This window comes from Sebastes fasciatus, chromosome 1 (assembly GCF_043250625.1).
Source record: "Sebastes fasciatus isolate fSebFas1 chromosome 1, fSebFas1.pri, whole genome shotgun sequence".
NCBI classification, from domain to species: Eukaryota; Metazoa; Chordata; class Actinopteri; order Perciformes; family Sebastidae; genus Sebastes; species Sebastes fasciatus.
The window spans coordinates 37,238,681-37,260,990 of NC_133795.1; the positions used below are offsets into that span (position 1 = coordinate 37,238,681).

The following is a 22,310-nucleotide window of genomic DNA, read 5'->3' on the forward strand; positions in this document are numbered from 1 at the left end:
CACAAACCAATGGGTGACGTCACGGTGATTACGTCAACTTCTTATATACAGTCTCTGGTTTAAACTTTCAACAACACTTGTATTGTCCTTAATCACACACACACACGACAACCTCAGATACATTGAAGTTAGTGCGTTTGTTTGTCATCATAAACAATGAGCGACAGTGAACCGTCTTCCTTTCTTTCACATCTGTTGAAAGCCATCAGTTTATACAACGATAATATAATCTAACTTCATGAGCTGGATGAATATGAACTAAAACTCTCATGCCTGCTTACAGAGCTGGTTGTATTACTGCAGTTTGTCTTCAGTATCAGAGAGTCCAGATGTTTTGGCTGAACCTCAGAGTTACGAAGCAGCAGAACAAGCCAACAGCCTCAGGCTTTGTTTCTGAGCAGCGGGGAAATACATCTCTGTCCTCTCCGTTAACCAAAAATAACTGTCTCTCTTTCTCCGTCTCATGTATGAACTTATCTTCAGGTGTTTCATCTCATCTTTCTTCATTTGTCTGCATATTTATCGACATTACACTTTCATCAGTAAATGCTTCAAACTAACACGTTGTTTATGGCTGTGTAGTGGCAAGAATCTGGCAATACGATACGTATCATGATACAGGGCTCGCTATTTATGTAATTCTAAGACTGTTTAGGGACCCTAGTATGCAGAAATATTCAAACACATCATTAGAATAGGAGAAAATAACACATTCATACTGCATCCAAAAAAGGGCATGTCTGTAAAGGGGAGACTCATGGGTACCAATAGAACCCATTTCCATTCACATATCTGGAGGTCAGAGGTCAAGGGACCCCTTTGGAAATGGCCATGCCAGTTTCTCCTGGTCAAAATTTAGTGTAACTTTGGAGCGTTATTTAACCTCCTTCGTGACAAGCCATATGAAATTGAATTGACATTGGTTGGTACCAATGGATTCAATAGGTTTTCTAGTTTCATATGATACCAGTAGCTTCACTCTAGCTTTAATACTGAGCCCAATACAACCTCTGAAAGTATAACGTACAGGTCAGCCGGCGGGCCAGCAAATCTTTAAGAGGTTAATTAAAAATCAATACAGTATCGCAAATCATAATATCGCGATACTGTATCGATATTTTTTACACCTTTAACGTCATTTGCCAATAACTTCCAAAACAACATATATGACTGTTCTATTTAATGTTGTGAAACGCAATTACTTGATCGTGGTTTGGCTTAAAATAAATGTTTTGTTACGTAACTGGCATTATTAGAAGAGGGTCCAATAGACCACAGACCATGGATGTAGAAGAGGGTCCAATAGACCACAGACCATGGATGTAGAAGAGGGTCCAATAGACCACAGACCATGGATGTAGAAGAGGGTCCAATAGACCACAGACCATGGATGTAGAAGAGGTTGTGTCTTGTGCTTTTGCCCTGCGTGTTAGTAAATAACCTACAACTCCATTAAATTCTGTGGCCAAGACCAGGGAGATGGTGATCAACTTCAGAAGGAAGAGGACGGTTTCACAACCTCTGTGTATTCTTGGAGAGGATGTCTACGTGGTGGAGGACTTTGAGTACCTGGACGTCAAAATCAACAACAGACTGAACTGGAAAACCGATTATGAGGCTGTATATAAGAAGGGGATGGGCAGACTCTATTTCCTGAGGAAGCTCAGATCCTTCAATGTGTGCAGCAAGATAAGAAGAAACATAAACATATTACAACGTACATTTAAATGTGTTCGAGCAGTAACTTCATGGTCCAGTGTTCATGAGAGGAGAATGGAACCAGAAACAGATGTGATTTTAACTTTCACTTTCTCTACTTTAAGAAATGCTTCTTCTGGGAAGGCTTTATTTAATATATTTATTTTATAAAGAGGTAGGAGTGGGAAAGTGGTGGAGAGGACCCAAGTTACCATGTTATTCTGGATCTAGTTCCCACAGGACCCAGCATGAGGACTCTGCATCGGACGTGGGCCAAACACAAACACAGCTCTTCTTTAAAACATTAGGACTGAATCAAGTCTTCACTGTTACGACATGTTCTCCAAAAATCTACAGTCAGCACAGAGCGGTCACCAGAGAGATAAACCCACAAGACGTCCAATGACTCCATACATTTCCTGCTATTACTTCTTTTAATGTGTTGAATTGGATTATTTCTGACGTTGGTGCCCCCCAGTGGTTGTAGCGGTGATTTTTGTCAAGGGCACAGGTTTGGTTTTGGTTTTTGGCCATCTCGATCTTGTTTTTTGGCTGTCTCCATCTTGGTTTTTCGCTGTCTCCATCTCAGCGCCGGCTTCACTACGGCGACCATAAACCAAGCTTAAGCAGCCAAAATCTGCGTGCTGCAATGATGAAGGTAATGAAGTTGTGGTAATTCAGCAGTAAAAGCCTCACTGACTAAACTAAACAGTGAAAACAAAGATAAATGGATTTCCAGCATCGTGAATGCCTCACAGTATCTTCATGGCTCCATGTGTCAGTGTTGCTTATCTTTCTACAGGATGTTGAGACGTCCTCGGTCAGAAAGGGTGAAGCAGTAAAATAGTCGGTGGGACAGATCATAAAGTTCTGGGTAGTCCTGCACCACAATGATTAACTTCTCCTCCATGTATTTAAGGTAGACTGATATTTACAGAAGAAAGAAACGATATCTGCTGGCTTTGATTGTTTTTTCCTCGTCACATGACATGCGGTGCGCGTTCCAAAAGTTTAACTATTTTTATCTCGGGGCGCAGCCGTCGCAGCCGTACGACCCCTGAAGCCCCAGAAGAAGCCAGCAAGAGGAGTTTGACTGGAAACTGTTAAATGAGTCACACCAGCAAATAATAACAAACTTTAAATCTTATCTCAGGAAGTTTAAGGTTTTTATGCCCAAGTGAATTTTGATAACTCATGATTCACGTACAATTCTTGTAACTGGAGATGAGGTCACAGCCAGAATGACTGCTTCAGTCTCCACCAGGACCACCGGCTCTAAAATAAACTCACAACGGGAAAGAAAACGTCCTGCTTCTGTTTAATATCTATTTCATCTCTAGCTGAGCTCTCTGCTGTGTCACTAAACTACACATCACAGTCTAATGAACCATCTGTTGTGTGTTAGATCTCCAGCACTGCTTGTGTGTGTGTGCGCGTGTGTGTGTGTGTGTGTGTGAGTAAATGAATGAGTGAGTGTGTGTCAGTAAATGTTACTATCTACAATGTGTGTCAGTCAGACTGCCGGGTCACCACGACAGCCACGACAAACATCTCAATCATCTCACCACAATCAGGACCAGATGGACTAAGTCAACACACTGGTGTGTGAGTGTGTGTGTGTGTGTGTGTGTGTGTGTGTGTGTGTGTGTGTGTGTGTGTGTGTGTGTGTGAGTGTGTGTACAGACGCATTAGTTTTTAAGGTTACCAGTGAAAGTGGACTTGTATGTACATCAATGTAGTAGTGTGCGTTCTACCACTTGTTTGCATGCTTAAGTATGTTTGTCGTGTTGAAATACAGTATTTATGCAGACTGTATATAATTAGTGGACGTAGTCACCGTGACGTCACCCATTGGTTCGTGGACTGCCATTTTGAAGCCTCGAGTTCAGCATTTAGGCTGTCACCCTCTTGGTTTTTGTCCGTTTCCATCCTGCTTTTAGGCTGTCTTCATCTTGGTTTTTAGCCGTCGTCATCTTGGTTTTTAGCCGTCGTCATCTTGGTTTTAGGCTGTCTCCATCTTGGTTTTTAGCCGTCGTCATCTTGGTTTTAGGCTGTCTCCATCTTGGTTTTTAGCCGTCGTCATCTTGGTTTTAGGCCGTCTCCATCTTGGTTTTTAGCCGTTGTCATCTTGGTTTTTGTCCGTCACCATCTTGGTTTTTTGGTCGTATACTACCGCGAATCATATCGCAAATAAAATATCAGTCAAAATAATCGCAATTAGATATTTTTTCAAAATCGTTCAGCCCTAGTTGGGATTTACCCTTTTTGAGAACTACTAGCACAGTTCAGGGCCATTAACCCGTCCTGCTGTCAGACCGTCTGGTTCAGATAAACGTATGAAAATGTCCAACAGGAGGTTACTGCTCTCATATGTAAAAAAAGAAGGTTTAAAAACCAGTAAAAGAATGCAGACAGAGAAATAGTTTGACTGGATTATATTTGAGAAGAGGCTGTGATGGCTGCAGGAGAGGTGTAGGATAAATAAATGAACGTATTTCTACAGTCACTGTACAAGTCTGTAACATTACCTGTATGTCCTAATCTATTCACTATGACAATAAATAAAGCCGGTGTTTTATGAAGTATTACTGTCAGCGTGTTTGAACAGATGGTGCTGGATGAACGCCACTCGTCACTGACGGGATGACAGACAGCGTGGTGGTAAAACAGGAAGAAGAAGTGATTGTGGTCGTAGATGTTTGGGTTCTCAGTGGAGAGGAAAGAGAGGAAGAGAGACTCTGTAGAACAATAAAAGACGTTTCTCTGCTCTTTCACCTGTTTCATGATTTCTTTCATTCATAAGAAAATTATAATACGACAGAATGATGTTTAACAGACGCTTTCATTTCTTTGTTGAGGCGAGAGAGACATACTGTAATATCATTTCAACACTCCAAAGATGTTAAAAAGCAGTCAGCTCCATTCATTTTGAAAAAAAATCTAATTGGGATTATTTTGACTGATATTATATTTGCGATATTATACGGCCAAAAACCACGATGCTGACCGCGAAAAACCGAGATGGTGACGGCCAAAAACTGAGATGGTGACGGCCAAAAACTGAGATGGTGATGGCCAAAAACCGAGATGGTGACGGCCAAAAACTGAGATGGTGACGGCCAAAAACCGAGATGGTGATGGCCAAAAACCAAGATGGTAAAGGCCAAAAACCGAGATGGTGACGGCCAAAAACCGAGATGGTAAAGGCCAAAAACCGAGATGGTGATGGCCAAAAACCAAGATGGTAAAGGCCAAAAACCGAGATGGTGACGGCCAAAAACCGAGATGGTGACGGCCAAAAACCGAGATGGTGACGGCCAAAAACTGAGATGGTGACGGCCAAAAACCGAGATGGTGACGGACAAAAACCGAGATGGTGATGGCCAAAAACCAAGAGGCTGACCGCCAAAAACAAAGATGGTGACGGCAAAAAAACAAGATGGTGAATTGGCAAAAAAAGTTACTGTATCGATTTCAAATCATTGAATCGTATCGTATCGCTTTAGATGAGCCAAATATCGTCCTTGAATCGTATCGTAACCATGGAAATCGCATCGTATCGTTGTAAAAACGTATCGTTACACCCCTACTATCTCATTTTATCTTAACTACAAAGTCCCGGGTTTGAATCTGGTCCAGGACATTTGTCTCATGTCCTCTTCCTCTTGCTTCTCTTCATCGTCAAACTATGATTTCAAAAACCTAAATCCATCTCCGACTGTCTGTAAGGTGTAAAAAGAGGACTTTCATACATCAGTTTAGACAACCTGCTGTCCCCACAGAGCTGAGGAGGAGGAGGAGGGGGAGAGAGAACAGGGCCGATGAGGAGATGAAGAGGGATGTTTGAGCCCTCAGTGGCCTCACGCCAGGCTATGTGTGTTTGACTTTGTGTATTTGCTGTACATAAGTGTCTGTGAGAGAAGAATGAGAAAGAAGAAGAGAAGAAGAGTGTGGTTGTGCTCAGTTTGGCTCTCGGCCACGAGGCACTGGGAATCTCTCCCTCTTTTACTCCCCCTCTCTCCTCCTCCTCGTCTTCCTCCTTTCATCTGTTATTCATCTAATATCTCACCACGATCTTTACACTCCTTCACTACTTACTGCTCTACTTTTTCTCTCCATCCATCCTCTCTCCACAGTATTTTCTTTACTTCCTCCTCCTCTTCCTCATCTCTACCCCTCTATCAGTCTGTCCTCCCTTTGCCCCCTCGGCGTGTCAACTTCTATGGTAACTGAAATCTCCACTCTGCCTCCTCACAGCTGCAGTGATGAATGACTCTTTAAACTGGGATTAGAAAACAAAATGAAACCACCAGTCAGTGTGTCATTGTCTCTGTCTGACGCGCACGCGCACGCACGCACACACACACACACACACACACACACACACACACACACACACACACACACACACACACACACACACACACACACACACACACACACACACACACACACACACACACACACACACTGTCCAGCTGATATCAGTCTGTCTGCTCCACTAACTGATTCGGTGGCCTTTTGAACGGGAGATAAATCTCACTTACAGCCTCCCTCTCTCTGTTTCCTCCTCTTGGCTATCTGTCATGTGATGTGTCGGGTCTCAAAGTCTGGCTCGGGGCCCCAGAGCAGGTCAGACTTTAAGTCAAAGTAGTAATCTGAGTCATCTTTTTTCCATTTTCTTGGCAGCTATTTTTGCTCATGCTAACTACACAGTTCTTCTTCTGTGTCTCCTAAACACCTAAAACACATCGAACCTGAACACACCGCCGACGCTGACCTACCTGATGACTAAAAGCTCAGAATAAACAAAGGTGCAAAGAACACATAATGCAGAAATGCATGTAATGTTGTCTACATGTTGAAGCTACGGTACAGCAAGCGAGCATGTAAAATGTACTTTTTAGGGCTGTCGGTCGATTAAAATATTTAATCGTGATTAATCATTTAAATTAAACATTTTTTATCTGTTCAAAATGAACCGTAAAGGGAGATTTGTCAAGTATTTAATACTCATCAACATGGGAGTGGACAAATATGCTGCTTTATGCAAATGTATGTATATATTTATTATTGGAAATCAATTAACAACACAAAACAATGACAAATATTGTCCAGAAACCCTCACAGGTACTGCATTCAGCATTAACAATATGCTCAAATCATAACATGGCAAACTGCAGCCCAACAGGCAACAACAGCTGTCAGTGTGTCAGTGTGCTGACTTGACTATGACTTGCCCCAAACTGCATGTGATTATCATAAAGTGGGCATGTCAGTAAAGGGGAGACTCGTGGGTACCCATAGAACTCATTTTCATTCACATATCTGGAGGTCAGAGGTCAAGGGACCCCTTTGAAAATGACCATGACAGTTTTTCCTCATCAAAATTTAGCGTAAGTTTGGAGCGTTATTTACCAGTTAGTATGACATGGTTGGTACCAATGGATTCATTAGGTTTGCTAGTTTCATATGATACAATCTTCTTCTAGCTGCTACGACCTAAAAATCACAAGTTGCATTAATGCGCTAAAGAAATTTGTTAACTTCGACAGCCCTAGTACTTTTACTATCTAACAGGTGACAGAAGGGCAAGAGGAGAAAAAATTGTAAAGATTTTATAGAATATTATTCACCATAAATATAGCTATTGTTGTACATATTGTGGTAAATTTATAAATATAACAATTTGAGCAAAGAAAAAGGTACAGGACATCTGTCGGCTGGCTTGTTAATTTATATTTTAATTCTCTTGGTTTTCAGGTTAGCTGCTGAATAGTTCAGGGCTGCAACTAATGATTTTCATTATCCATTATTATGGACATTATTTTCTTGATTAATCAAGTTGTTTGTCATACATATACAGTTCCCTTTGTTAACACCTTATTTTGAAAACCGGACGTAGTCCCACGTGTCTACTTCCTCTAGTTACAATAAATTACAACTGCAATGTTTTACACTGAGAGAGAAGGAGAGGAGAGTAAAGCTGTTTTGTTGTGAAGAACTCCTGCTGTGTCATTAAAATAATAAAACTACCAACTGAGATCAGAATCAGACAAACTCTGAGTCTCACAGATGTTCTCATTCAGCGCTTCACGTTATGTGTACTTTTATTTTTATGGTATTTTACAGTAAATCTTGTTGACGTCTAATCTTGTGAGGTCCAGACCTCGCTGACGGTAGTCCACATTCTCCAGAGCTGTCCGTGTACGTTCACTATTTGTTTAACGGAAGCTGTTCTGTGTAATTGAAGGCCATAAAACTCTCCATGTTGAGGAGAAGCAGCAGATTTACACACAGTTTGGGAGTTGCTGTGTGTTTTTAAATGCTTACGTTCAACACCGGACTCTGGATGTTAAAACAGGAACCAATTTATTTATGACGCCCAGCATGAAGAACGTTTCAGGTGAGGCTGCAGGGATTTAGACTTCAGGGCCCATCTGTCCTCCAGAGGAGATAGAGAAGTCATTAATCTACCGTTGTCATGGTCACATGGTCATTTGTCTTACTGATTGGTTGCTGAACGTCAAGAGGGGCAGGTCTTATCTGACACGAGCCTTTCAGAGGGCAGAAGGTGGAAGAAGAGAAAGAACGTTAGCGAGCTGCAGAAGTATTTTGGTTTTATTTTCTATCTGCGTTTCTATGGTAACCGACATGGAGTGAAACCAACGCTGAGCTCTGAGCCATCAGTGCACGGTTTGGATTACAGCACCCAGGTCCAGGTAGGCGACGCTGCGGGGGTTCAGGTGGGAATTAAACGCCAAAAAGACCAAATAGATGTATTTTTGTGATTTGGGTGAACTGACCCTTTAAGCCTGCAGGGACCATCCACTTGATGCTGACACTAACGTCCAGACTGGACCTCTCCTGAGACACAGACAGACTAACCTCTCCACAGTTCATAGCATGAACGCTGTGGAGAGGTTAGTCTGTCTGTATGAACTTCATACAGACAGACTAACAGACAGACGTGCTGTAAACAACTTCCTCTCAGTTGTTTGTTCATGTGGAGTAAAACAATTTCCCCCCCAAAAACACACTTCATATTCTCCGTCCTTAACTGGTAATTACATGGAGGTGCGGGGTTAAGGCTACATTTGATTGCGCCAGCAGATTCCAGCCGATTAATTACGTGTTATCATAAAGTTCGGACTGAGCCCGAAGTGGATTTTTCTGTTTTCTTTGCAATTCAGATGGTGCTGGCTTCCCCCAAACTGAGCCTGAGTGCTTTGACCCGGCTGCTCAGAGGGAAAGAGCAGCGGCGGGCCAAGAGGAGAGATTCCTCTCTCAGGCTCACATAAACAAACAAGAGGGCCGAAGGACTGAAAATACACAGAAATAAGAAGCAATGCCACCTCAGTAAAACCTGAATAAAGTCTGAGTAACTGGACTCATCTGCTGAACATACTGAAGTCTAAACAGCTGCTCTTCAACATGCTGAAACCTCCACTGTCAAGCTTTTTCTGGAATATTTTTTCAGAAATTAAAAGATGACTTTATTTAGGAAGCGAGGTCCTCTGTATATTGTTGACTCAAGGTTTGGAGCTTGTACTGTCACTTGTTGTATATACTGCACATCTACCGAGATTAAATGCTCTGTTAAATTTATTAGTAAAGAAATGTTAAACGTTACTGAGGTTCACTCCAGACACGCACTGGACTCCTCGCTCTCACCCAGTAACGGCGCCGAGTGAGATGGGCACCGGTTCTGCATGAGCTGCTGGCGCTGCGGTGCCGAGGAGCCGGTCTACGGAGTTTCATTTTGGGGGCATTACGTGTGCAGGAGCTATCAATCACTTGACGCGATTCAGAGAAAATGACTTTCCTTTCCCTGTCATGATATCAATATGCACGCAGCATCAGCCGCCTCAGCCGCCTCACGTATACAGCCGGGAAGCAGACGGTCGGCGAGGCAAATTATCACGGGAGTAAAATAAAAAACAAAACAGAAATAGTTAAAAAACATAGTTTTAAAATGTGTTTCCGTATGTTTTCATGTAGGAAAAGACCCCAAATGAACACTGTAGGTGGACTACTTGATTACTATAAGCAGATTATTTAAACAGCGTTTGTAGGAATGATTCTGTCCCAAGCTGTTTGATCACTATAAGCGGTTGCTCTCTGTATTATTGATCTACCATTTATATTGAAACTGAAAAAAGTAGGAGCAGGTTAAACTACTGTTCATTTAACTTGAATAGAAGTTGGTTTATTATATTTTTTGTTTAATATTGCACTGCCTTGTATCTTGAGATCTGAATCAGCAGGTCCTGAAGTTGCACTTTTTATTATTTTCAAATAAAAGCTGTATGTATTTGCCAATAATCATTGTTTACTTGTTTATATCCATAATTAATTTATCCCTGATTCCCTTACAATAAAAACTTTGAGTAATCCTGACCTGCACCGTCCAATATCAGATTTTTATTTCACACAGTCACACTGATTGAATTGTTGGCAAAAAAGTTGCTGTATCGATTTCAAATCATTGAATCGTATCGTATCGCTTTAGATGAGCCAAATATCGTCCTTCAATCGTATCGGCACCATGGAAATAGTATCGTATCGTTGTAAAAACGTATCGCTACACCCCTAAAATATATATTATACAGTATCAGACCACTGAGGCATGTCCAGGTTCCTCTGAAACAACATGAATGATGTCATTGAATGTGGTGGGAACACATCAAAGTAAAGGATGGTAAACCCAAAGAGTCTCTATAGAGTCTGTACAGGAATAAACACACGGCCCTGTTTAACTGGGAGGTTTGTCTCAGATTAAACTCTGATTAGAGTCACACATGTAACGCCTGTTCCTGGAAGCATTACACCACTTTATCCACTTTAGCATCAACCAACACCTACTTTTCTGTGTTTAATGTTTGAAATGTAGAGATCCAAACTTCCCCATAATCTACTGAACATCTTGTTTGTTGTCTTGACAACCTTACTAAAGTATATTTACATGTGATAAAGTGTGTTATTTGCTGTTCCCCTCCTGCACTCTGTCAACTCCACTTAACATTTTCTTTGGATCAGAGAGGTGAAGACAGCGAATGTTTATCAGCAGACCGCCTGAGAAAACCGAGTAATGGCAAAATAATGGTTAGCCAATCCCATCAAGTGTGTGTGTGTGTGTGTTTGTGTGTGTGTGTGTGTACGATGTATTCAAACTGAGAGCAACATGAGTGTGGCTGGTTCATACCACAGCTGCTGAGAGCTGGTTTTCATTATTCTATTCTACACCCACACATGTTCACAACCATTCAAACATACATGCACACACACGACATGTGAATTAGGCTGCTGTGTCCCTGTTTAAGTGATTAATGTCAGGCCTCTAGTTCACACTGTGTTCTTTCTTTATTAGCCGACTTACCGAGGCCAACACTCAGACAGGATACTTAATAGAGTACCCCTAAGATTTAGCTTTGTACTGCTATAAAACTGTTGGTCTAAAGTACCAAAATCCATAAAGCAGAACCAATACTACCATATTTAGTCTGCTAGAAAAAGATTTAGTGTGTCCCAATACATAGTATGACAAATGCAGTATGCCAAAAATACCAGGAGGTCCTACTACATCCGGTCACATTCTGCAGTATGAAGCCAACATGCTGATCCGGCAATTCTGACCCACAATCCTCTGCACAGCGGAGCGGGAGAGTTAAAGTTCAAGACGCAATGTTAATGATGAGGTAGTAGTATGTCACAATAGTATACAAACTGCATGCAACAGTATGTATACTTTGTAAGGGCAGCTGTATTAAAAGTAAAAAGAGAAAGAATGAGATTTGGAACCCATCCATCGTCCTTTTTATTCCATTCATTCTTCTGGGTTATGAAACCGTCCTCTTCCTTCTGAAGTTGATCACCATCTCCCTGGTCTTTGCCATAGAATTTAATGGAGTTGTAGGTTATTTACTAACACGCAGGGCAAAAGCACAAGACACAACCTCTTCTACATCCATGGTCTGTGGTCTATTGGACCCTCTTCTACATCTATGGTCTGTGGTCTATTGGACCCTCTTCTACATCCATGGTCTGTGGTCTATTGGACCCTCTTCTACATCCATGGTTTGTGGTCTATTGGACCCTCTTCTACATCCATGGTTTGTGGTCTATTGGACCCTCTTCTACATCCATGGTTTGTGGTCTATTGGACCCTCTTCTACATCCATGGTCTGTGGTCTATTGGACCCTCTTCTACATCCATGGTTTGTGGTCTATTGGACCCTCTTCTACATCCATGGTTTGTGGTCTATTGGACCCTCTTCTACATCCATGGTTTGTGGTCTATTGGACCCTCTTCTACATCCATGGTCTGTGGTCTATTGGACCCTCTTCTACATCCATGGTCTGTGGTCTATTGGACCTCCTCTTCTACATCCATGGTCTGTGGTCTATTGGACCCTCTTCTACATCCATGGTCTGTGGTCTATTGGACCCTCTTCTACATCCATGGTCTGTGGTCTGTTGGACCCTCTTCTACATCAATGGTTTGTGGTCTATTGGACCCTCTTCTACATCCATGGTCTGTGGTCTATTGGACCCTCTTCTACATCCATGGTCTGTGGTCTATTGGACCCTGTTCTACATCAATGGTTTGTGGTCTATTGGACCCTCTTCTACATCCATGGTCTGTGGTCTATTGGACCCTCTTCTACATCCATGGTTTGTGGTCTATTGGACCCTCTTCTACATCCATGGTCTGTGGTCTATTGGACCCTCTTCTACATCCATGGTCTGTGGTCTATTGGACCCTCTTCTACATCAATGGTTTGTGGTCTATTGGACCCTCTTCTACATCCATGGTCTGTGGTCTATTGGACCCTCTTCTACATCCATGGTCTGTGGTCTATTGGACCCTGTTCTACATCAATGGTTTGTGGTCTATTGGACCCTCTTCTACATCCATGGTCTGTGGTCTATTGGACCCTCTTCTACATCCATGGTTTGTGGTCTATTGGACCCTCTTCTACATCTATGGTCTGTGGTCTATTGGACCCTCTTCTACATCCATGGTCTGTGGTCTATTGGACCCTCTTCTACATCCATGGTCTGTGGTCTGTTGGACCCTCTTCTACATCCATGGTCTGTGGTCTGTTGGACCCTCTTCTACATCCATGGTCTGTGGTCTGTTGGACTCCATTTTGGATCCTTGACATGAAATAGTTTGAGATTAATCTCAAAATCTGTGTGCTGGATTTTTATAACTTCCATTTATGTCCATCACTCACTTTATGCTCCTCTGGGAAGCAAATAAATGGGAAGTACTTTTGTACACCTCTTTGTAGTCGCACGTTTTACTGGCGTCTGGTAGTCGCTTTTAGTCCAAAATGGTGGAAGTGTAGCTCTGCTGCTGAGAGCTGATGTTGCAACGGAACGAACTATTGACTTTCACTTCTTATTAATATACGTATGTTTGGTTGTGTCAGAGATTCCGGTGTGTTATGCTGGTAGCAGCTAATGTAGCCTGGAGGTGTAATTATGGATCCCTCTACTTTTCTTGGCAGAGATCCGCCATGTGTAGCGGGTTGAGTTTAGGCACTGACCTCGCGTGGTTAAGGTCAGGATGGCCCATTGGTCAGGGAACAGGACCTGAACAATTCGGGTTAGCAGTACCTCGTGCTAGCATGGAGGCAGGGCGGGTGTTGCCAAAGAAAGCGTTGAGAGATGAACAGCAGGCCAGAGAGGTCTGGTTAGATCACTTCTTCTGTTCTTCTATTTTAATTTACAGCCTTGAGTAACTCTGTACTCACCAGCCTCCACCTCTGCTGTAATCTCCCAGGATGCCTCGGGGGAGTCGATAAAATGTTATCTTGTTTTATATCATCATCTACTGTTGATATAATTGGTGGTAATGAAAGCTGAATAAAAACAGAGCTTGCTGAGTCGTCATACAGCACGTAGCACTAAGTGGACTGAATTAATGGCAGCAGCCTGAGCACCCGATGACAACATGAATAATCATTACAAACACAAACAGCACGTACTGTATTGCTGTTGTATTACTGCAGGAACACAAACACAGTGATGAAATATCAGCATCCATCTAGAGATCTGGCCGTGTGTTTGTGTTTGACGGTGTTTTATTGGTGCACTACTACAAGTAGTGATTGATTTTCACTCAGTTAAACACGTATTTGGCCTGCGGCATCAAATCAGATCAAATCACTTTCACCCTTCGTACTGCTCTCACTCATTAAATCACATCATAGACTTGTTTGACTTGGCAACAGAGAGATTCTTTATCCACTTAAAGTGAACAATTTAAATCAGAACCTCGTTTAGGTCCCAAAAATATTTAGAAACAGTTACACGAGGGAGAACCAAACTATAAAGAGCAGCTTTGAATCAAGAGCACATTAGTAATTAAAGGACTGGTTCACTATCTTTCAAAGTCTATCTTAAAACAACAGTCAGGCGCTCATATGAACATTGAACCAGGGTTGTAATAATTCCTCCTGTTGATTCTGGCTGTTAAAGATACTTCCCTTATTAACCCCCTGAGACCCACAATAGATCCGTTTTAGTCTTTATTTTAGGGGGGTACAGGAGGTCTTTAGGGGGAGATAGCAGGTCAACAGTAGATGTCACATAGAAGTGGTGAACATCATCTGAAAGCTGGAAACATGAAGATTCATTTGAGATGCAGCTCAGCACTGTCTGTCAAGTTGTTCTAAAATTGTGAGAGCGTTTAAGGGTTTAGAACATTATGATAGAAGTATATGTTGGTCATCCCCATGCTCTATAACGTCTTGATACCATTTGTTACACAGATTTGGTGCTAAATTCAACCATTTTTTTACCACTGGAGAATTGATAGAAATGATCAATAATCCCTCCAAAATACCACATTAAGACACCAAGACCTTGAGGAACACCATAGAAAAAGCCATGCTGTGATTTGGGATCAAAAACCTTTGTTCTTTGGAGATTTCTGCAAGAATTGCATTTTTTTCGGTGATTGGACGGCGAGCACTTCTGTTGTGTAAACTGCTCAGAAACCCCCTTATTGTCAATCTAGCTAGGAAAGCCATCCATCCTCTGAATGCTCTAGGTCTCTAGTTTGTGGCTTTAAAGTTTCATGATGCTGTGATTATCCTAGAGGTCACCACAGGTCATTTATACAGTGAGGTCAATGAAATGTCTCCTATGGGGACTAACATCTTCACACATGAATACAGTTGGGCTCATTGGATCCACAAGAGTCTCAGCTTTACAGTGAGACACAATTTATGTGATTCAAGACTGTTTAGGGACCCCAGTATGTAGAAATATTCAAACACACCCTTTTAGAATAGGAGACAATAACACATTTATACTGCATGAAAAACACTGCATGTGATTATCATAAAGTGGGCATGTCTGTAAAGGGGAGACTCGTGGGTACCCATAGAACCCATTTTCATTCACATATGTGGTCAAAGGTCGGGGACCCTTTTGAAAATGGCCATGACAGTTTTTCCTCGTTAAAATTTGACCTAACTTTGGAGCGTTATTTACTATTGGTTGGTACCAGTGGATTCCTCAGGTTTTCTATGAGACCTGTACGTTGCAGCTCTAAAACTGAACCTGCTACAGCCTCTGAAAGCGTCTCAGGGGGTTAAGAAAAAATTATCAGTTTTTACAGATTTTTTTATCGTCTCTCTGCGAAATTAAAATCTTCTTTTATCTCCAAAGAAATATTGTTTTCTGGAGCACCTTGGTAGCCCAATGGTAACAGCCCATGTCACATAAACACAACGTTGCTGGTACGATTCCAACCAGGGACTTTTGTTTTGTGTCTCTTCACTATCAACTGTCAAATAAAGGCAGAAAATGCCAAACAGTCATCTTAAAAAAGGAAAAATAATGTGCTAAACAGTTGACTCTTTCTCTCTGCTCTCAGCGTTGATAACATTCCAGTAATCAGCTGCAGTGATGCAGACGGACAACCTGGCTCTCACTAAACAGAAACTCCAGTAAACTGGTGTGTTTCTTTCATCTTTACAGGCCAGTTAAAGCCATAGAGAACACAAGAAGTGTCTGAATGGTTCAATGAGTATGAAAATGGCCTTTACAGTAACCAGATCTCAACCCAACTGAACACATATGGGACATTTTGGAGCAGCGCGTTAAACAGCGCTCTCCAACATCATCATCATCATCATCATCGCAACATGAAACGAGGGGATATCTTCAGGACGGATGGCGCTCATCGCTCCAGTAGACTGCAAAGACTTGGAGAAGACAAGAAGCTGTTGTGGTGGTGGTGGAACAACACCTCACTGAGACACATTACAGGATGTTAGTTTGTTCTTTAACCTTTTAGATTTGAGCATCAGCCCGTTGAGATACATCACCTATATTTACCAAATCTTTCTGGGTTAAACCTGGTAACGGCTTAACCAATTTGTCGCCAAAAGCTTCATAAGTCAACATATAAACACTGATGTCTGTGACTCTGTTGGGAAAAACTTAACCAGGTTGGCCTGAAAGGTTATAAATAATAGTGACATAGTGATCTCACTTTAAGACTGGAATAAAACAAAACTGTTCCTGCGGTGAAGAACAGTTTTTGAGGAATGTGATTTGATTAATTTACCTCATAACCAAGTATGGACGTCTTAAATTACATCTGACTTAGTCACATTCACATGGATATATATATATATATATATGTATATATATATATATACACACAAACAGAAACACACTCTCTCCCACTCACGACCACAGACACTTCCCCTGTGATTCCACTTCCTGCAATAGTTCTGCTTTTCATGTTTTCAATTTCTACTTTAATAGCTTCCTCATCATTTTCATGGATCTCGTGTTATTGTGTTCAGTGTTCTTTCTAATCCTATTTTCATCTCATAAAAATCCAATAAAATGAAACAGAAAAACAGAAATGATCTCATGAAGTCTTCTGTTTGGAGGGTTTGTGTTTTTCTTTGGTTAATGTTACAGATGCTGAACTAGAGTAAAGCTGCAGAGTGTAACAGAAGCACATGAGACTCTGGTCTTTACATTATCAGATCACGAACCAGCAGCTTCTCAGCAGTCAGACGGGTTCATGAGACACCCAAACACACTCCCTGCAGATCTCCATCAAACTATAAAACTGCCTGCTGCGGTAAAAAAACATTCCCAAACGTTCCCATCACGGCCTCCAATCCTCAATAATCATTCACAACCGTTCCCATCACAGGAAAAAACTCAGATAGAATCCCAGACCCAAAAACCTGTAAACAGTTAACTCAGACTTCAGGGAGTGAGGGCCCTATTTAACTGATCTATAGCTCATGGTTGGACTCAAAATAAATGGATCAAAAACCAAAATCATGCGGATCAACAACAAAAGCATGAATCCTATAACAGTCGGGGGACCAGCCACTGGAAGAGGTCGACAAAATTCACATATCTAGGAAGTGTTATAGCTGTGGGTGGTGGAGGACGTGAAATCAAGAATCGGAAAAGCAAGAACAGCATTCAACATACTGAACAAAATCTGGAAATCCAAAAACATTTCACTAAAGACCGAGCTCAAAATCTTCAACTCCAACGTTAAAACAGCACTGCTGTATGGATCAGAAACCTGGAAGACCACCACCAACATCATCAACGAGCTGCAGACATTCACTAATCGCTGTCTAAGACGCATCCTTGGGATCTACTGGCCAACCACCATCAGCAACATCAACCTGTGGGAACGCACCAAACAAGAGACAATAGAAGTACGGCTCAAAAGGAGAAAGGGGAGCTGGATTGGACACACTCTGAGAAATAAAACGGCAATAACCGAGCAGGCACTGACATGGAACCCACAAGGCAAACGGGGGAGAGGAAGACCCAGAAACACCTGGAGAAGGAGCACGGAACAAGAGTTCAAAAAGAAGGAACTGATGTGGAAACAGCTGGAGAAGATGGCCCAAGACAGACAAGGGTGGAAACTATTCAACAAAGGCTAAATGATGAATGATAGCTCATGGTCTAAAGGTTATTTAGGGTTTGTCCAACTCCACTTTTGCTAGTTAAGCGGCACATAATCTGAGCGCAAAGTAAGGTACAAAGAGCAAAAGGGTTGTATTTAGTCTCTTAAATAATCATAGATTATCATCTCCCATTCCCTTTAAAAGACACCGGGCGCATCGCTATTTAAAAGGCGGATTCAGCAAATTAGAGAAGAGAGGGGTTTTCTGCCGAGGAAACGGATCTGCTCGTGTGTGAAGGGAAAGTGAGCGAGCAGAAGTATGTGGTTCTGGTCCGGTGAATCCTCAGTCCCATCAACAACTCCACCTGACTACCGATAACCTGTTTAACTGCTGCAGGTTAAGCCATTTTTCAAAATGGGCGCCACATAGGTGCTAAATATTCCTATTTGTTGCAGATTTTATGACTCCTGATGATTTCCAAGGTGTGTTCAAGCTGGTTAGATTGGATGTCAGAAGATCACAGACAGGTTTTTATTACCTCTTTATTTTTTGAGGGTTCTTTTTAAAAGCTTTTAACCTGAGAAAAACGCAAAAAAATAAATAAATAAAAGGAGCATGAAGGTCACTTCAGGGTCAAACTTCATCCTCTTGCCTTCATGATAGAATGACAACCAATATGCAACCTGTGACTAGAAGTTACTGTCAATCCTGAATTTTAACCAGCGATAACTCTGTCAACGGTGTATTTGTTGTGGTCGCTAATGGCCCCCCAGGGCCAAATTGGCAGCGCTCCCGATATCTACACTCACCGGCCACTTTATTAGGCACACCTGTTCAATTGCTTGTTAACACAAATAGCTAATCAGCCAATCACATGGCAGTAACTCAATGCATTTAGGCATCTAGACGTGGTGAAGACGACTTGCTGAAGTTCAAACCGAGCATCAGAATGGGGAAGAAAGGGGATTTAAGTGACTTTGAACGTGGCATGGTTGTTGGTGCCAGACGGGCTGGTCTGAGTATTTCAAAACTGCTGATCTACTGGGATTTTCACGCACAACCATCTCTAGGGTTTACAGAGAATGGTCCGAACAAGAGAACATATCCAGTGAGCGGCAGTTGTGTGGACGAAAATGCCTTGTTGATGTCAGAGGGGAATGGGCAGAGTGGTTTGAGATGATAGAAAGGCAACAGTAACTCAAATAACCACTCGTTACAACCAAGGTATGCAGAATACCATCTCTGAACGCACAACACGTCCAACCTTGAAGTAGATGGACTACAGCAGCAGAAGACCACCCGGTACTAGCACCGGCCACTTTATTAGGTACACCTTGTACCTAATAAAGTGGCCGGTGAGTGTTTATCTTTTCATAACAAATAAACCCACATCTGTGACAAAAAGCTATTACTAAAAGCACCAAGAAGAGATAACGCCACAAATTGAATGCCAATCATTTTGATTTCTGAAGATTTTTGAAACTGAAACTAGTATACTTTTGTTCAGTTTTCCTGGTTTTTATGTACTTTTAACAAGGCAGTTGCAGCTGAATTGTCTTTGTTTGGACTGAAGGAGGCTGATAATGGCCGTCATTAGGCTGTTATTAGTGCTGTCAGTGGGGTCTGCTCACAGCTGGCTGATGTGAGGCTGTAAAGCATGATGGAGCACAGACCAAGTGTTTCTCTCCAGACTGAAGTCATGCTGGATCTGGAGATACTCTCAGTGTAGTTTCTTATTACTCTATTAATTAAGTTCATGTTTTAAGGCTAACTGGTTACCAAACGTTTATCACATTTTAGCATTCAGCAGAGTAACGTTAAAGTCACACAAACACGGGGCAAAGTCGAGAAAAGCTCAACTTTATGTAAACGTCCTCTGACGCAATGCAAGCAACAACCAAACGAGAGCCAATCACTGTGTTTCTAAAGACTTTATTAGATTTTACAGTTATTGTTAATTTATAAATTAGTGATTGGTAGAGCTGTTAAGTCCACGTTATGATCCTAATCTATGTTATTACCTCGCGCTAACATTTGGGCTTCATTTAATGAAAATGTAATATTGTTTTGGAGGTGTGGATCCTTGCTAAAATGTTTGGAAAAGATTGTTTTAGTGAATTGAACATCTGTATAAAAAGGCCTTTTAACTGAATTGTAATCTTTCCCTCATTTGAAAAGCTCAGTATTCTTTCTTTTCACTCTCCTGTGATGCGAGAGCTGTAAAACATTTTGTCCCGCGTAGTTAAATTATAATCATAAACATGCTCACAACAAGGCCCATATGAAATCATTTAAATTTATGATGCTATTTCCTCAATACAATAAATACCACAAACTGCAGACTGTTCTGCTCTCAACTGACATTTGTCTTCAAACTGTGACTTTATTTCTTCATAAATGTTATTTTACACTCATACAGGACAAACCAGAAGCTGCTGCTGCAGTATATCTTAAATTACAATATGTCGTCTCTCTCTTTCTTCTGGTCCCGTCAGATTGCTGTAAGATACTAGAGTATATCTTAAATTAAAATCTGTCGTCTCTCTTTCTTCTGGTCCCGTCAGATTGCTGTAAGCTGCTGCTGTGTTTCGTTCTGCAGGTTATCATCACAATAACCTCTGAGCACATCAAACGTCGTATCGCAGCGCAAGCAGCGGCTGATAGCCGGGCTGTGATCTGACCGTAGAGGTTTTCCTGTCTATCCCTCAGTCTCAGCTCCATTTGAAGTCAGTCATTTGGCAGAAAACCAAACAAGCTCCATGTTAACTACCTCACTTACTGCTGTTTACAGACCGACTCTCTGGAAAACCACCAAACCGCTGCAGAGGCCACGCTGACACCGACAAATGACTGAAACGTTACACTTTCAACTGGGCTTACTAAACAGTTTCTACAGAGGCTGAAAGTTTTGTAGCAAAGGCCACAAAATTGTAGCACAAGTTTTCCGATATTTGTTTTGCTTTTATTTGGTTATAGCGCTCCAGACTAATTTTTTTCACCACTGTCCTGAAAAATGTAAACTGTTCCTAAGTCAGTGTAAACCATCAAATATTGTAAATGTTATTCTTTTACATTGTTATTGATTATTATTTACATAAAAACACAATTCAAATGATTAGGAAATAAATTCTTGTATTTTTATTTAAACATTTACTTTGATTAAAAATTATATAGAGATGAAAAATTCTAAGCTGCTTGGAGCTGGTGTTAGGAAGTTAAACAGGTCATAATTCCCTCTCTAATATCTATTTTATATTGCTGTGATGGTGATGGCCAAAAACCAAAATGAAGACGTCCAAAAACCAAGATGGTGACGGCCAAGACCAAGATGGTGACAGCCAGATACCAAGATATGATGGTCAAAAACTAAGATGGTGACGGCCATAAACCACGGTTAAAAAAAACAAGACAGCCACGGCCAAAATGCCTAACTCAAGGCTTCAAAATGGCAGTCCACAAACCAATGGCTGACGTCATGGTGATGTCATGGTACCGTCTATAACTAAAGGCAAGATTGGGAGTATTTCTATTGCCTCTGCACGGCTCTCAACAAGGCAATGGCTAAACTAGCGGCATGCAGGTAACGGTGCTAACAGTGCTAGCAGTGAAAACAACAGCAACAGTACTGACAGAGCTAATAGTGTTAACCACACGTCTTTACATCAACAACAGTTGTTGATGATACTAATGCTGTGATATCATAGACTCAGGTAGACATTACTCCTCTATATCTTTACATAGACAAAAGTTGATGATGATATATATTAATGCTCTGGATATGAGGTGAAACAACATAACTAACACCCCACTAGCTGCTCCGTCATCTGTAGCTTGACCAAAGTCAAAGACTCCGGCTTTAGTGTCTGATTTGTGACTTCCTGAGCTGTGAGAGAGAACATTTGCCACCAGTGACCGCATGAGAAACGCAAATATTGAGAAGAATTTGAATGGAGTGAATCTAGTGTGTCTCAGTTTGGGGGTTGGGGGAATGAGACCGTAGACACGAGACAGCTGTGGTTCTGGAGAAAAACGTTGCTTTTGCTCATTAGTCATTTCACTTTTGTTGTTCAGACCACAAAGAAAACAGGATTTATGTCAAGAAAAGCCTGCGTATGCATGTAGCTTTGGTTTGGAACTAACTGGAGCTGAAACGAGTAGTCGATTAATGAATGAATCTACAGAAAAGGAATCAGCAATTGGTAAACGATTAATAATTTTAGTCATGTGAAATATCCTCTGATTCAAGCTTCTCAAATGTTTGTCTATCCTTGTCTTAATTTATAGTAAACTGAATATTCTGGGCTGTTGGTCTGACAAAACAAGCAATCTGAAGCAATTCAGAAGTTAACTTGAAGCAAATATATCGATTCTGGCAAATCTATTTCAAAATTGTACAAAAAAATTGCAATACATAGGTGAATCGATGATATATTTTCCTCTTTAACGCTGCATACAGGATCAAAAACTCTTCTAACAAACTGTCCTCCAATCAGATCTCCTCGTTTTAACAGTTTGATGATCATCTATTGATGTATTAAATATGATTTACGGTTGGTTTATTTCAGGAGTGTTTTTTAACCAGCTGCTCTGTGTGTGTGTGTTTACCACCCACACAGTTAAACCTCAGAGGAGACGCGGGTTAAGTCCAGAGCTGAGGTCTGCAGCACCCCGACAGGAGACAAGGAGATGACC

The 22,310-nt window shown here is 41.5% G+C and overlaps 1 protein-coding gene across 1 annotated transcript in view; it reads right to left on the minus strand.

The window, feature by feature from the left end:
- angpt4 (angiopoietin 4) overlaps positions 1-22,310 on the minus strand; it is a 44,996-nt gene that overhangs the window by 16,643 nt on the left and 6,043 nt on the right. The window lies entirely within an intron of this gene.